Source organism: Aegilops tauschii, chromosome 3 (assembly GCF_002575655.3).
Source record: "Aegilops tauschii subsp. strangulata cultivar AL8/78 chromosome 3, Aet v6.0, whole genome shotgun sequence".
In the NCBI taxonomy this organism is placed as follows: domain Eukaryota; kingdom Viridiplantae; phylum Streptophyta; class Magnoliopsida; order Poales; family Poaceae; genus Aegilops; species Aegilops tauschii.
This window is the reverse complement of record NC_053037.3, coordinates 618,906,210-618,921,685: the sequence shown is the minus strand read 5'-3', so window position 1 is coordinate 618,921,685 and position 15,476 is coordinate 618,906,210.

Below are 15,476 nucleotides of genomic sequence, written 5' to 3'. Positions count from 1 at the left end.
AGCCCCCCTTGATTGTACGGCAATCGATCCTATAACCCGGTCTCCCAACTACCATCATGAGACCGGTAAAATAGAAAACCTATCAAGAGCAAACATTTGCCTTGCACATGGTCCACTTGTGCTAGATGATGACGATCTTGACTCCCTCAAGTTGGACCACCTTTCTTGGTTGTGTTGGCTCGATGAAGACTAGTTGATTGCTCCCCCATACTCCACTATGGGTGAGCCACTCTTCCGCACATCTTCACAAGTCCATTGTCACCACAATGGACGGCAAGCTTCAAGCATTTGATCTCTTCATGATGCTTCACTTGAACTTGCACACCGCAACATCTTCACAAGTCCATTGTCGCCACAATGGACGGCAAGCTTCAAGCATTTGATCTCTTCATGATGCTTCACTTGAACTTGCACACCGCAACCTAACCCCATAAAGAACTCTCACGAAGATCATGGGTTAGTACACAAAGCGTAATTGACAATGCTTACCACACCATGGGATCGCTTGATCCCTCTCGGTACATCTTGTGCGCTTTGTGTGTTGATCAACTTGATTCACTCTTGACTTAGTCTTGATCAACCTTGACTCTTTCCAACTCTCTTCATTTGGATGATGTCTTGAAGGTAAACATGAATGATCACACAATCTTCTTCTTCAAGACATGCTTGCAATAAGTTCTACTCTCACATGACCAATCTTTGGATAATTCCTTAATAACACCTTGGTCACCACATAAACTCCTTGAAACCAACACATGGACTTCAAGAAATGCCTATGGACAAATCCTTCAAATATAACTCAAGGCAACCATTAGTCCATAGAGATTGTCATCAATTACCAAAACCAAACATGGGGGCACCGCATGTTCTTTCAATGGGCATCAAGCTCGATTATGCTTCTGTCTATCACCCGCAAACTAACGGTCAAGTCGAGCGAGCAAATGGTCTTATCATGAGCGGCATTAAACCTAGATTAGTGCGATCCTTGAAGGAATCCGATACGCACTAGGTAGAGGAGCTTGACTCCGTACTATGGGGCTGCGGACCACGCCGAATCGCACTACCGGATACACACCGTTTTTTATGGTGCACGGCGCAGAGGCGGTACTGCCCTGCAACATAATTCATGACTCGCCTCGAGTGCGCATGTATGAAGAGAAAGAAGCCGAACTTGATCGGCAGGACAGTTTGGACGCTCTGGAGGAGGAGCGTGACATGGCAAAAGCCCGTTCCGCATTCTATCAGCAACAGGCTCCAAGGTATCAAAGCAGAGAAGTACGGGCCAAAACTTATAACGTTGGCGAACTCATTCTACGCCTACCGGAGAAGAAAAAGAACAAGCTCAAGCCCAAATGGGAAGGTCCCTTCGTTATTGACCAAGTTCTGACCGGTGGAGCGTACCGTCTACGGGATGCATCGGACAATCGACTCGAGCCAAACGCATGGAACGCAGCCAGACTCCGAAGGTTCTACGCCTAGTGCCGGACTCGGTGTTCGTCTCCTTACCTCTGTCAATTTTTTATATATTAGTCATCTGTCTTTTCTTTCTTTCTCTCTTTCTTCCTTCCTTTTTTTCTTCAAGGCCTTCAAAGGCTAAAATGTGTCTTTACTACACAATCTTGACGCGCTAGCCGCGCTCATTATACCTGGGGGCTTCTTATACAGAAGCTTAATATAACTAATTTTTCGGGCTCTATGCCCCACACATGTGTTTTTCTTCCGCATGTACCTTTTTCCGCCATTATATGCATCGATATGACTTAAGTTTTGGCCAAGCTGGGTTGCCTGGCTCTTGTTTTTATGCCCTACGTTCCCGTTGATTCGGCTAGGGCATAAGGGGAGCACCTCTGCGATTGTTACTGCCGGGTCAGCCGGATGTGTACCTCAGACTGGGTGAAGCCGAAAGCTAGCGTTCTTAAGGGAATACTCGGTCGGTGAACAAAAGATGATCCTTATTTATTGTAATACATGCCCCCAGATGTTTATATCCTGCGTCTCTTTTCGCAGCTCGGACATGCACATTAGGGCATGCGTACCCAGGGAAAGGAACCCTTAACGGAACTATTCTCCCTGGAAGATGTTTCTTACTATCCATGTAATATAACATAGCTAGTTGGGTACTTGTCTGTTCAAGCAATTATGACCCCTACGCCTGGTTTCCACGCGTGCCCCGGCTTTTTTTCATAACTGAGCGGGTATTCGGATACACTCCGGACTGTCGGGTCCAAAGGTCGAAGCGAAAAGGTCCGCCATGACAAATGATTTACAATCCGGCTAGGGACAATACATGTCACTTGAAGTACACAGTCACTTAGACTGACTAAATTCTTCTTCTATACCATCCAACAGGCTATCTAGCCTACAATCCTGTTGGGAATACTTTGCGGCTAATTCTACCTGGTCATACACCAAACTGACGGGGATCTCTTTCCCATCGGGCCCCACAGGTCCGACCTCGGCCATATGGTTCGGGTCAGCCTTGGTATATCGGGTCTTCACCATGGCCCAGGCTTCCCTCGCACCTTGTCGGCAGGCTGATATCTTCCATAATCGGAAGCGCCACCGCGCTCCCTTGAGCTTTTCTATAAGCTCCCCCATGCCTCCTGGCGGGGAGACGGATGGCCACAAGGCTTGGGCAATGTCCTGCATCACCTGCCGAACTTGTTCATGCAGTTGTGAGAGCTCTGGCAGAAACTCACCCGCAGACCCGGGCATCTCCTCTGCGGGACGGCCCGTCAGCGTACCTGTAGACATAACTCTGTTAGTCGGTTTCTTCGCTGAACTCTTTAAAAGTTCGTTCAAGCACTTACTGAAAATGCCACGTCGAAGCCTCTTATTCTCCTTTACGGAGTCAGCAAGCTGGGCTCAAACATCTTTTAGTTCCACGCCCAGCTGGATATTGGCATCTTGGAGATCGTTTTTCTCCCGCCTAACTTGCGTGAGCACGCGCTCGCCAGCCTTTAGCTGTCATAGAGCATGTTGCTCATCCGGATTCACTCCGGGACCATCTGCATAATCTATTGTTAGATTTGCACGCATGCCGCATACTACCTGGTACATGACATTCTTTGCAATGAAAACAAACGTTACCAGATGGGGCCTTCTCGGACTCCTTTACTGCGGCAACTGCGGCCTGAAGCTGGGCTTTGCACTCCTCCAGCTCTAGAGACAACTGGGTATTCTTCTCCGTAAGAACCTATGCAAACAATGATCCTTAAATCAGTTGTGTCAACTGTTTCAAGTCTCAGGGGCTACTAATATACATAATTATTAGATTTCCTTACCCGTATATCTTTTACATACAGGTCCGTGGCTCTGGCAAGACCATTTTAGCAGCTCGGATGTAAGCGTCTCCTGAGTTGAAGGCATCGAACGCCTCTTGGGAGAAACAAGCGCCACGGAGTACGGCCCGGCGACGCCTGTGATTCATGGCGCTCTCCACTTTGGAATTTGTAGCGGATAGCCTATCTGCATCCTCTGTAGGAGGAACATCCGGCGTTGGCCCCATGTTAGCGTCCGCCTCTATGTCCGGCTCTGGAGCCCGACTGGTGGAGGCGTGACCGGCAACATCTCCGGATATAGTCCGGCGAGCGTTTTTCCTACTAGGAAACAAGGACGTTATTATATTTTAAAAGACGACAACCACGGAGCGGGGTTTTGTTTCATACCTCTGCGACGGTGTCTCAGTCCTGACCGCCTTCCTTTTAAGCCTACCCGGCTTCGGTGCCCCTTGTTGGTGAGTCACTGCGGGTTCGGCAAGGCGTCCCGAGGGCCTTCCCTGTAAGACACCATATGTGTGCGGTAGGTGAAGTGCAGAAAAAGGGATCCTTCTTGGAAGTTAGGGCTCCGGTTTTACTTACATGCGATGCAGGGAGTAGTCCAGGATAATCGGCTATGATGGCCACCATGGCATCGTCGCAACTCAATTGATAGAACGTCCTGTCAATCAGCTCCACAAATATGTCCGGATCCTCTTCGAGTCCGGGGTCGAGGGCCCGGTCAGGGTCCTCTGGTTGTGGAGACGGGCTGTGGACCTCCCTCACAGCTTTTCGCAGTTCCTGCTTTGAAATATCAAGGTAAATACTCATGACAAAGAATGCAGAAAGGATTGGAGTGGAAAGTAGCAGCTCACCCAGCTTGGGGGGTTGTACATGGAGAATCCATCCCGTGGCTTAATGCGGACGAACTCCTCTTCTTCTCCTTTATACAAATCAGACAATATCTTCGCTAGTGCGGCGACGGAATCCGGACCTTTACGACCGCAGCGGGTAGCATCGTCTTCTCCGTTGAAGTGCCACATGGGTTGTCCCCGATATTGAAGTGGCTGCACCCCCCGCATTATACATATGGACATAACCTCGGTTATTGTTAATCTTGATTTGGCCAGCATCTCTATCCGGCCCATCAGGTAAAGGACTTCTCCGTTATCTTCCTCCTGGGGGCTCCGAGGGCGCCAGCTGCGGTGTTTCTTCAAAGGGGCGTTGTCGAACTCAGGAAGGCCCATCCGAATAGGATCTGGAAGGGGGATGTCCTCCATATTGAACCACTCCGAAGGCCAGTCTTCGGACGTCTTCTTCGGGGTACCGGACAGGTATCCGGTCCCGGCAATGCGCCATATTTCGGCTCCACCCACTTGATATATTGACTGTTGGAAATATGCCCTAGAGGCAATAATAAAATGGTTATTATTGTATTTCCTTGTTCATGATAATTGTCTGTTGTTCATGCTATAATTGTATTAACTGGAAACCGTAATACATGTGTGAATACATAGACCACAACATGTCCCTAGTAAGCCTCTAGTTGACTAGCTCGTTGATCAATAGATGGTTACGGTTTCCTGACCATGGACATTGGATGTCATTGATAACGGGATCACATCATTAGGAGAATGATGTGATGGACAAGACCCAATCCTAAGCATAGCACAAGATCGTGTAGTTCGTTTGCTAGAGCTTTTCTAATGTCAAGTATCATTTCCTTAGACCATGAGATTGTGCAACTCCCAGATACCGTAGGAATGCTTTGGGTGTACCAAACGTCACAACGTAACTGGGTGGCTATAAAGGTGCACTACAGGTATCTCCGAAAGTGTCTGTTGGGTTGGCACGAATCGAGACTGGGATTTGTCACTCCGTATGACGGAGAGGTATCTCTGGGCCCACTCGGTAATGCATCATCATAATGAGCTCAATGTGACTAAGGAGTTAGCCACGGGATCATGCATTACGGTACGAGTAAAGTGACTTCCCGGTAACGAGATTGAACAAGGTATTGGGATACCGACGATCGAATCTCGGGCAAGTAACGTACCGATTGACAAAGGGAATTGTATACGGGATTGATTGAATCCTCGACATCGTGGTTCATCCGATGAGATCATTGTGGAACATGTGGGAGCCAACATGGGTATCCAGATCCCGCTGTTGGTTATTGACCGGAGAGTCGTCTCGGTCATGTCTGCATGTCTCCCGAACCCGTAGGGTCTACACACTTAAGGTTCGGTGACGCTAGAGTTGTAGAGATATTAGTATGCAGTTAACCGAAAGTTGTTCGGAGTCCCGGATGAGATCCCGGATGTCACGAGGAGTTCCGGAATGGTCCGGAGGTAAAGATTTATGTATGGGAAGTCCTATTTTGGCCACCGGAAAATGTTCGGGATTTTTCGGTATTGTACCGGGAAGGTTCTAGAAGGTTCCGAAGTGGGGCCCACCTGCATGGGGGGACCCACATGAACGTGGGTAGTGGGGGCAAGGCCCCACACCCCTGGTCAAGGCGCACCAAGATCCCACCTTAGAAGGAATAAGATCATATCCCGAAGGGATAAGATCAAGATCCCTAAAAAAGGGGGATAACAATCGGTGGGGAAGGGAAATGATGGGATTTCTTTCCCCCACCTTTGCCAACGCCCCAATGGACTTGGAGGGCAAGAAACCAGCCCCCTCCACCCCTATATATAGTGGGGAGGCGCATGGGAGCAGCACCCCAAGCCCTGGCGCCTCCCTCCCTCCCGTGACACCTCTTCCTCCCCGCTTGCGCTTGGCGAAGCCCTGCCGGGATCCCGCTACTTCCACCACCACGCCGTCGTGCTGCTGGATCTCCATCAACTTCTCCTCCCCCTTGCTGGATCAAGAAGGAGGAGACGTCCCCGCTCCGTACGTGTGTTGAACGCGGAGGTGCCGTCCGTTCGGCGCTAGGATCATCGGTGATTTGGATCACGACGAGTACGACTCCATCAACCCCATTCTCTTGAACGCTTCCGCGCGCGATCTACAAGGGTATGTAGATGCACTCCCCTCTCTCTCGTTGCTAGATGACTCCATAGATTGATCTTGGTGATACGTAGAAAATTTTAAATTTCTGCTACGTTCCCCAACATTGACCCCTTCTGCGTACGGGGCACGAGGCAGAATAGCCTCCGCCATAGCTCGAAATGAGCTTCACATCCCAGAAACAGCTCGCAAAGGGTGACGTAGCCAGCGATGTGTAATATGGAAGCAGGGGTAAAGTTATGCAACTGGAACTGTAGAACTCCAGGAGCCCGCGGAGGAACGGATGGACTGGAAATCCAAGTCCCCTTAATAAGTAAGGGACCAGGCATACCCGTTCCCCCCTGGACGGGTTGGGGAAGTTCTCCACTTGCTCCCCGCCATTGTAGGTAGCGAGCCCGGCTCGAACGGGGACCATATACGCTGGAGGGAGAAATCCCTGGGTCTGTAACTTTACTAATTGGCTGTGAGGGACGGAACACTTCTTCTAATCGCCGGGCTTAGGGCTACGGAAGCGAGAGGAGGAGCTGCGATGGCCGGCCATGTTGGAATGGATTTTTTTATGCGCGCTCCGATGGATACTCGCTGTGGGAGGATGGTGTGATCTGGATCTAAGAATCCCCGTCTCTTTAATAGACGGTTTACTCACATGGCTAGGGTGGAAAATGTAAAAATGCCCAAGCTTCTCGCATTCGTTCGACACGTGGAAGATAGCCATTATTGGGCGCGGAAGCCAAGAAGTGCAAACATTTATGGGAAGCCGAACACTACTCGATAGGTATTCGGAATTTGGAGAAGAACCCGCCTTGCAATGCCGAAGACAATCTGCGCGCCGGACTCATCGTCATTGAAGCCTGGTTCGGGGGCTACTGAGGGAGTCCTGGATTAGGGGGTCCTCGGACAGCCGGACTATATCCTTTAGCCGGACTGTTGGACTATGAAGATACAAGATTGAAGACTTCGTCCCGTGTCCGGATGGGACTCTCCTTGGCGTGGAAGGCAAGCTTGGCAATACGGATATGTAGATCTCCTCCCTTGTAACCGGCTCTGTGTAACCCTAGCCCCCTCCGGTGTCTATATAAACTGGAGGGTTTAGTCCGTAGGACAACAACAATCATACCATAGGCTAGCTTCTAGGGTTTAGCCTCTATGATCTCGTGGTAGATCAAGTCTTGTAATACTCATATCATCAAGATCAATCAAGCAGGAAGTAGGGTATTACATCCATCGAGAGGGCCCGAACCTGGGTAAACATCGTGTCCCCCGCCTCCTGTTACCATCCGCCTTAGACGCAAAGTTCGGGACCCCCTACCTGAGATCCGCTGGTTTTGACACCGACACACCTCTTCCCTCCAGTCCTTTATATACGTGGCCAGGAGGCACCCCAAAGGGACTCAAGATTTGTCTTAGCCGTGTGCGGTGCCCCCCTCCAAAGTTACACACCTCGGTCATATCCTCATAATGCTTAGGCGAAGGCCTACGCCGGTAACTTCATCATCACCGTCACCACACCGTCGTGCTGAACTCTCCCTCGGCCTCAGCTGGATCAAGAGTACGAGGGACGTCATCGAGCTGAACGGGTGCTGAACACGGAGGTGCCGTACGTTCGGTGCTAGGATCGGACGGATCTTGAAGACGTACGACTACATCAACCGCGTTGATATAACGCTTCCGCTTTCGGTCTACGAGGGTACGTGGACACACAATCCCCACTCGTTGCTATGCATCAGCTAGATAGATCTTGCGTGTTCGTAGGCAAATTTTTGAAATTACTGCGTTCCCCAACAATGGCATCCGAGCCAGGTCTATGCGTAGATGTTATATGCACGAGTAGAACACAAAGAGTTGTGGGCGATAATAGTCATACTGCTTACCAGCATGTCATACTTTGAGTCGGCAGTATTGTTGGATGAAGCGGCCCAGACCGACATTACATGACCGCGTTCATGAGACTGGTTCTACCGCCGTGCTTCGCACACAGGTGGCTAGTTGTTGTCTATTTCTCCAACTTTAGTTGAATCAAGTGTGACTACGCCCGGTCCTTGTTGAAGGTTAAAACAGCACACTTGACAAAAAATCGTTGTGGTTTTTGATGAGTAGGTAAGAACGGTTCTTGCTAAGCCCGTAGCAGCCACGTAAAACTTGCAACAACAAAGTAGAAGACGTCTAACTTGTTTTTGCAGGGCATGTTGTGATGTGATATGGTCAAGGCATGATGTTATATTTTATTGTATGAGATGATCATGTTTTGTAAAAGTTATCGGCAACTGGTAGGAGCCTTATGGTTGTCGCTTTATTGTATGAAATGCAATCGCCATTTAATTGCTTTACTTTATCACTAAGCGGTAGCGATAGTCGTAGAAGCAATAGTTGGCGAGACGACAACGATGCTTCAATGGAGATCAAGGTGTCAAGCCGGTGACGATGGTGATCATGACGGTGCTTTGGAGATGGAGATCAAAGGCACAAGATGGTGATGGCCATATCATATCACTTATATTGATTGCATGTGATGTTTATCTTTTATGCATCTTATCTTGCTTAGTACGGCGGTAGCATTATAAGATGATCCCTCACTAAATTTCAAGGTATATGTGTTCTCCCTGAGTATGCACCGTTGCGACAGTTCATCGTGCGGAGACACCACGTGATGATTGAGTGTGATAAGCTCTACGTTCAAATACAACTGGTGCAAGCCAGTTTTGCACACGCAGAATACTCGGGTTAAACTTGACGAGCCTAGCATATGCAGATATGGCCTCGGAACACTGAGACTGAAAGGTCGAGCGTGAATCATATAGAAGATATGATAAACATAGTGATGTTCACCATTGAAAACTACTCCATCTCACGTGATGATCGGACATGGTTTAGTTGATTTGGATCACGTGATCACTCAGATGATTAGAGGGATGTCTATCTAAGTGGGAGTTCTTAAGTAATATGATTAATTGAACTTTAATTTATCATGAACTTAGTCCTAAAAGTATTTGCATATCTATGTTGTAGATCAATAGCTCGCGATGTAGTATTTTTGATATGTTCCTAGAGAAAAATAAGTTGAAAGATGTTAGTAGTAATGATACGGACTGGCTCCATGATCTGAGGATTATCCTCAATTCTGCAAAGAAGTATTATGTCCTTGATGCACTGCTAGGTGACAAACCTATTGCAGGAGGAGATGCAGACGTTATGAACGTTTGACAATGCTCGGTATGATGACTACTTGATAGTTTAGTGCACCATGCTTTAAGGCTTAGAACCGGGACTTCAAAAACGTTTTGAACGCCACAAAACATATAAGATGTTCCAAGAGTTGAAATTTATATTTCATACTCATGCCCGTGTCGAGAGGTATGAGACCTCTGATAGTACTTTGCCTACAAGATGGAGGAGAATAGCTCAACCAGTGAGCATGTGCTCAGATTGTCTGGTACTAGAATTGCTTGAATCAAGTGGGAGTTAATCTTCCAGATAAGATAGTAATTGACAAAGTTCTCTAGTCACTAACACCAAGTTACTAGAACCTCGTGATGATCTATAATATGCAAGGGATGACGAAAGTAATTCCCAAGCTCTTCGCGATGCTGAAATCGGCGAAGGTAGAAATCAAGAAAAAGCATCAAGTGCTGATGGTTGACAAGACCACTAGTTTCAAGTAAAAGGGCAAGGAAAAGAATGGGAACTTCAAGAAGAATGGCAAGCAAGTTTGCCACTCCCGTGAAGAAGCCCAAAGTTGAACCTAAGCCTGAAACTGAGTGCTTCTACTGCAAAGGGAATGGTCACTGGAAGCGGAACTTCCCCTAGATACTTGGCGGATAAGAAGGATGGCAAAGTGAACAAAAGTATATTTGATATACATGTTATTGATGTGTGCTTTACTAGTAGTAACTAAAACAGGAGTTGCAGAATGAACACAGACTAGTTATGGGCGAAGTGATGATGTGTGTTGGAAATGATTCCAAGGTTGATAAGATCACCATCGCACACTCCCTTTACCTTCGAGATTAGTGTTGGACCAAAATAAATGTTATTTGGTGTTTGCGTTGAGCATGAATATGATTGGATCCTGTTTATTGCAATACGGTTATTCATTTAAGTCAAAGAATAATTGTTGTTCTGTTTACATGAATAAAACCTTCTATGGTCATACACTTAATATAAATGTTTTATTGAATCTCGATCATAATGATACACATATTCATAATATTGATGCCAAAAGATGCAAAGTTGATAATGATAGTGCAACATATTTGTGACACTGCCGTTTAGGTCATATTGGTGTAAAGCGTATGAAGAAACTCCATGCTGATGGGCTTTTGGAATCACTTGATTATGAATCACTTGATGCTTGCGAACCATGCCTCATGGGCAAGATGATTAAGACTCCGTTCTCCGGAACAATGGAGCGAGCAACAGACTTGTTGGAAATAATACATACTGACACTACTAGGGAAAACCCTAGTGGTAGCACGGGTTTAATGCCCACTAGTAGCGCGGGCAGCCGCGCTACCAATAAGGCACTACAGCTATTACTTAGCAGTAGCGCGTGCGACAAGCGCTACTGCTAAGACACATAGCGACAGCGCTTGTTCTCTCACGCGCTGTTGCTAATCTAGCTAGTTGTAGCGTGTTTACTATCCATCGCTACTAGTACTCTTTTTTTCATTTTTAGTGTATTTATAAGCCGTTATACAAATTTTGGTACAATACCAATTATGAGGTTTATATCATTATGTCCATAACAGTGTGTCAAATGAAGGTGGAGTAGGTTCAAGTGGAGGCAATATGTGGTGCATGTCAAAAGTATACTACTAATCCAAACTTGATCTAGTTTGGACTAGTAGTACTTTCTATGTGCACCACATGTTGCCTCTACTTGAATCTAATCCGCCAGCACAAGCTATTTAATCATCATCATAGTCATTACTACCAACAGTATTTATTTAATCACCATAGTTATAGTGTAGCACATCATCATCTTCAAACTCATTCTAGCTAGCTAATCACCACCAACACTAGATGCGGTAGCTATCTAATCACCACCAACACTAGCTAATAATAATCATCATAGTCATTACCACCAACACTAGCTATTTAATCAGCATACTCATAGTGTAGCACATCATCATTTTCAAACTCATTTCTAGCTAGCTAATCACTCCTGCTGCTCTCTCTCTCAGGTAAAATAACATAAAACATGTGTAGCTCTCCTCTTTTATGAAGTTGGAGCATGCAGATCAACCTGTCTCCTAATCATGGGTTGTGCTTCTCATTGCTGCCCCCTAGTACTTCCCTGCGCTCCTCCATCACAAATTTGGTCCAGTCTTTCACTATTAAGACTTCCTCGCTCTTAGAAATCCTGAATGCACTAAAGTGCATTGTAGGATATCTTAGCCGTAAGCTAACAATACTCATGGTACCATTAGTCTCGATCCCATGAGGCACAACATTCATCGGGAGTCCCTGTTGAAGAACATCGTATAGTAACATACTTAGCAATGAAGTTTAGCTTAAAAAATAATGTATGCAAAAGATGCACTAAGGACAAATAGTAAAAATCTTACCATCTTTCCTAAATAGATGTGACCGTTGTTCATTACGAACACTATTGGTCACACGTTTTCAGTACTAACATTTCTAAGTGCAGGAAGAAAATTTGTCTTGACAGTATCAAGGTCCTCAAGCCATGAAACATAATGACTTAGCTCCTCGCAGTTTAGTTCAGCCCCGGGACAGTAGTAGGTCATGTCTACCAAGCGTTGGACATGTTTGCTTGAACCGAAATAAGCTGACAATAGAAATTAGTTGTCAACTATTTTTGAATAAACAATATCGAAGACATAAATATGGTTGAGAAACTCACATAATGGTATAACTTGAGGCGTCTGCACATCGACCCAGATGTCGGTATTACCTTGAATATCATCTTCCGGACGAATATCAAAGGTGATAACCATATCAGACTCAAATGCATAAGTCTTGCATAGTGCTCGCCAAGTTTTGCATCCAAAATAGGTGTAGTCGTCTGCGTTGTATAATTTTGTGTGGAAAATATAACCATGCTCGGTCTTCAAGTAAACTTTCTTTACCTCCATAGTACGACTGAAACCTATCTTATCCAAGACAAAAACTCTTGCATGGCAGGGGATACGCTAGTAGAATAGTAAAAAAATTAAATTATAAGTTGAAGGAAATGAAGCAGATGTGCATGCTTAATTACGAAAAAAGACTTGTCGTTGTGACTTGCTGTATCCACTTCGAAGTTCACGTCCAGCTTGATGCTGAAGCGCCTATCATCATCTAGGAAGATTCCGTCGCACAAGCCGCGCTCGTCTTTGCAGTATTTGCAAATACCGAAATCCTTTTCGTTGTCAGACATTTCCTATGTTCATAGGTGAAACATTAATTGAAAATCGATCAAAGACAACTCCAGGATACTCAAAATATCTTATAGGATCATATTGACATGAGCATTCAATAAGCAAAACCAAATCGTAAAATAAATAAGTATTCAAATTAGCATGCATTCAATAAGCAAAAGTAAATCATCTCATGCGTCTGTACATCATCGAATATTATCACTAATACATCCCAAATAGTATCATACATATAACATCACTAATACAACTAAAACCTTAGCGCACGACGGGTATCGGCGCGGGCGGTGGACACCCAAAAAGAAGGAACCATCACAGGATCATAGCTCCAGTGAGATCCCTGGAGAACCTGCCAGGTATTGGAGAACCTGTGCTCCAACGCAAACAAGTAGCGACGGACGTGCGCGTCCTCCTCACTGACACGGTGACGCACCACCTCCGCGGGGTCCTCGAGCCTCTGGACCGTCACTGGCCCACGCGACCGCCACCAAAGAAGGTTCGGGTCAACGACAGGCTGGCTCCTCACCAACTTGCGCCCCCCGGTAGGTAGCGCCTCCCAGTACCACCCCGGCGGAGCCCAGTCCCGGACATGGCCCATCTGGTGACGCAGGTGTCCTCCGCCGACTCGACGACGAGGATGCGGGATAGGCATCGTCGACGTCGATGCGCGAAAAATTGCTTTAACTAAAAAAATAACAACAAATGTGACATGTTCAACTAGTTATATTAATTCAACTAGTTCTTATGATTAAATCTAGTCAATTAATTCTATACCTAATAAAATGAATAATGACATAAAAAAGGCCTATGCTTTGCAGGAACGTTGACTCCTTCCCGGTGAGGCAAATCCCGGGCACTCGATATGTCCTAGTTTATAGCACAAGTCATGCCGAAATTCACGGAAAATTTCGGCATAACTTTTGCTAAAAAGTGGACAAATCGAGAACCTGAAATTTGCCGGAACGGAAATGAATCAACATGTAACATCCCAAAATTTCTAAATTTTGCAATGTTATAGTAAATAGATAGTTTTGATTGATTGGTTGATTGCTTGAGTGAAATTGAGTGAAATTCAAAACTTTTTGAAAGTTAAATGAGAGGGAATAAAAGGACTTTCCGAAACTTTCTATTTTGCATTTTGATCTCCGTGAATTCAAATTCTTTTCAAATACAAAACCCTTGAGTGAAGATGATATGACTTCTTCCATTTAATTAAATGAAAAGGGTATTTGAAAATATTTGAATTTCATTTGGAACTATTTTCAAACTCAGAAACTTTATGCAACTCAATGATTTTCACAAGAGAAGATAAAATGACTTCTTCAAATTATATGAAATGTGAGTTGAAAGTTTCAAAGAAACCAAATTTAACGCCCCTTTGAAATTATTTTCAATTTGGAGTTATTTTGGTTTTTATTCAAATTATTTTTCTCCAAAATAAAAAACATATGGAAAATAGGGTAACATGATTCCCTACATCAGAAAATTGGAGATAAATAAATTTGAAATCATTTTGGTATTTTTAAAATGATTTTTATTGGATTTTAGTAGGACAGTAACACTCTTTGAATTATTTGAATTTTTCTCGATTTTATTTGACTTGACAAGAATGTCCATGTTTAAGAAAATCTTTTTCTGAATATTTTGATATATTATATGCCTATATAATATTTTTCTTTCTTTTGTTTTATTATTTTTCTCTCTCTGTGTTAAAAAAACTCTCTCGCGCCGACCGACTGGGCCACAGCCCAGCCAGCCAGCCGGCCCAAACCGGGTGCCGCCTTCGCCCCGAGTCCAGGCGCTGCACGCCCCGCCGCCGCCCGTGTCCAGCGCGGACACCGCCGCCGTTGCCCCCTCCCGCAAGCTCCGCGCCACCTCCTCCCGTATATAAATACGGAGCCCCGGCCCCCTCTCTCTTCTCTCTCCTTGCCGCCGCCGGCGAGACCTGTCGCAGCCGCGCCTCGCCCCCGCCGCCCTGCCATTGCCACCGCCGCCGTTGCACTCCGCCCGCGCCTCCACCTCGCGCGCCACCGCCGCCACCTCGCCGCCCTCGCCCCTCGTCGCGAAGCCGCGCCACGCCAGAGTTCGCCGTCGCCGCTGCCCCGCCTCGCCGGAGAAAACCGCCGCCGCCGCCGGTTCATCTCACCCGCCCCAGTATAACCCGAGAAAACCCGCTGGTTTTTCTGTATATAGTTCGGTTTTTCTTTTAGAGCGGTTTATTTTTTTTAGGTATTGTTAAATAGCGAGCGTTCACCCGTTTAGATCTATAGCAAACGGTTTTCGTTCTTTACCGTTCGGTAACGAACGTTCGTTCGATAGGATTTTTCTTTTGATTTTAATTTCAGCCAGGGACCTATGTGTGATGATTTTATTTACAGATTAGTCCCTCTGTTTCAAACAACCACATCTTTTTACTCGTTTGTCCAAATCCAACGAAACCAATGCCCACGTCTTCGTTATGATCCCCTCTATCCAGTTAAACAACTTAAACATGTTTTTGAAAATTTAAAATTTGTTTTCAAACAGATTTGGATTCAAATCTTCTTTTGATCATAACTTGAGTTTTATAACTCCGATTTAGTTGATTCTTTTTGCTATTCGAAGCTCTTGACCTAAACTTTCTAATAAGGCCAAATTCACTTAATTTTGGTACTGTTAGAAATTGTTTTCTGTTGCAAGAGTTATTTGTCTGGTTTTGATGTTTTCCGAATTGTCTTCTTTGTTCTTTCCGGTCTTTTGAGTGATTGCTTATGTGTGGTTACTACTGCTTGCTTACGCTAGATTGACCGGAGTGTGACGAGTAGAACTATCAGGACTTATGAGTGCG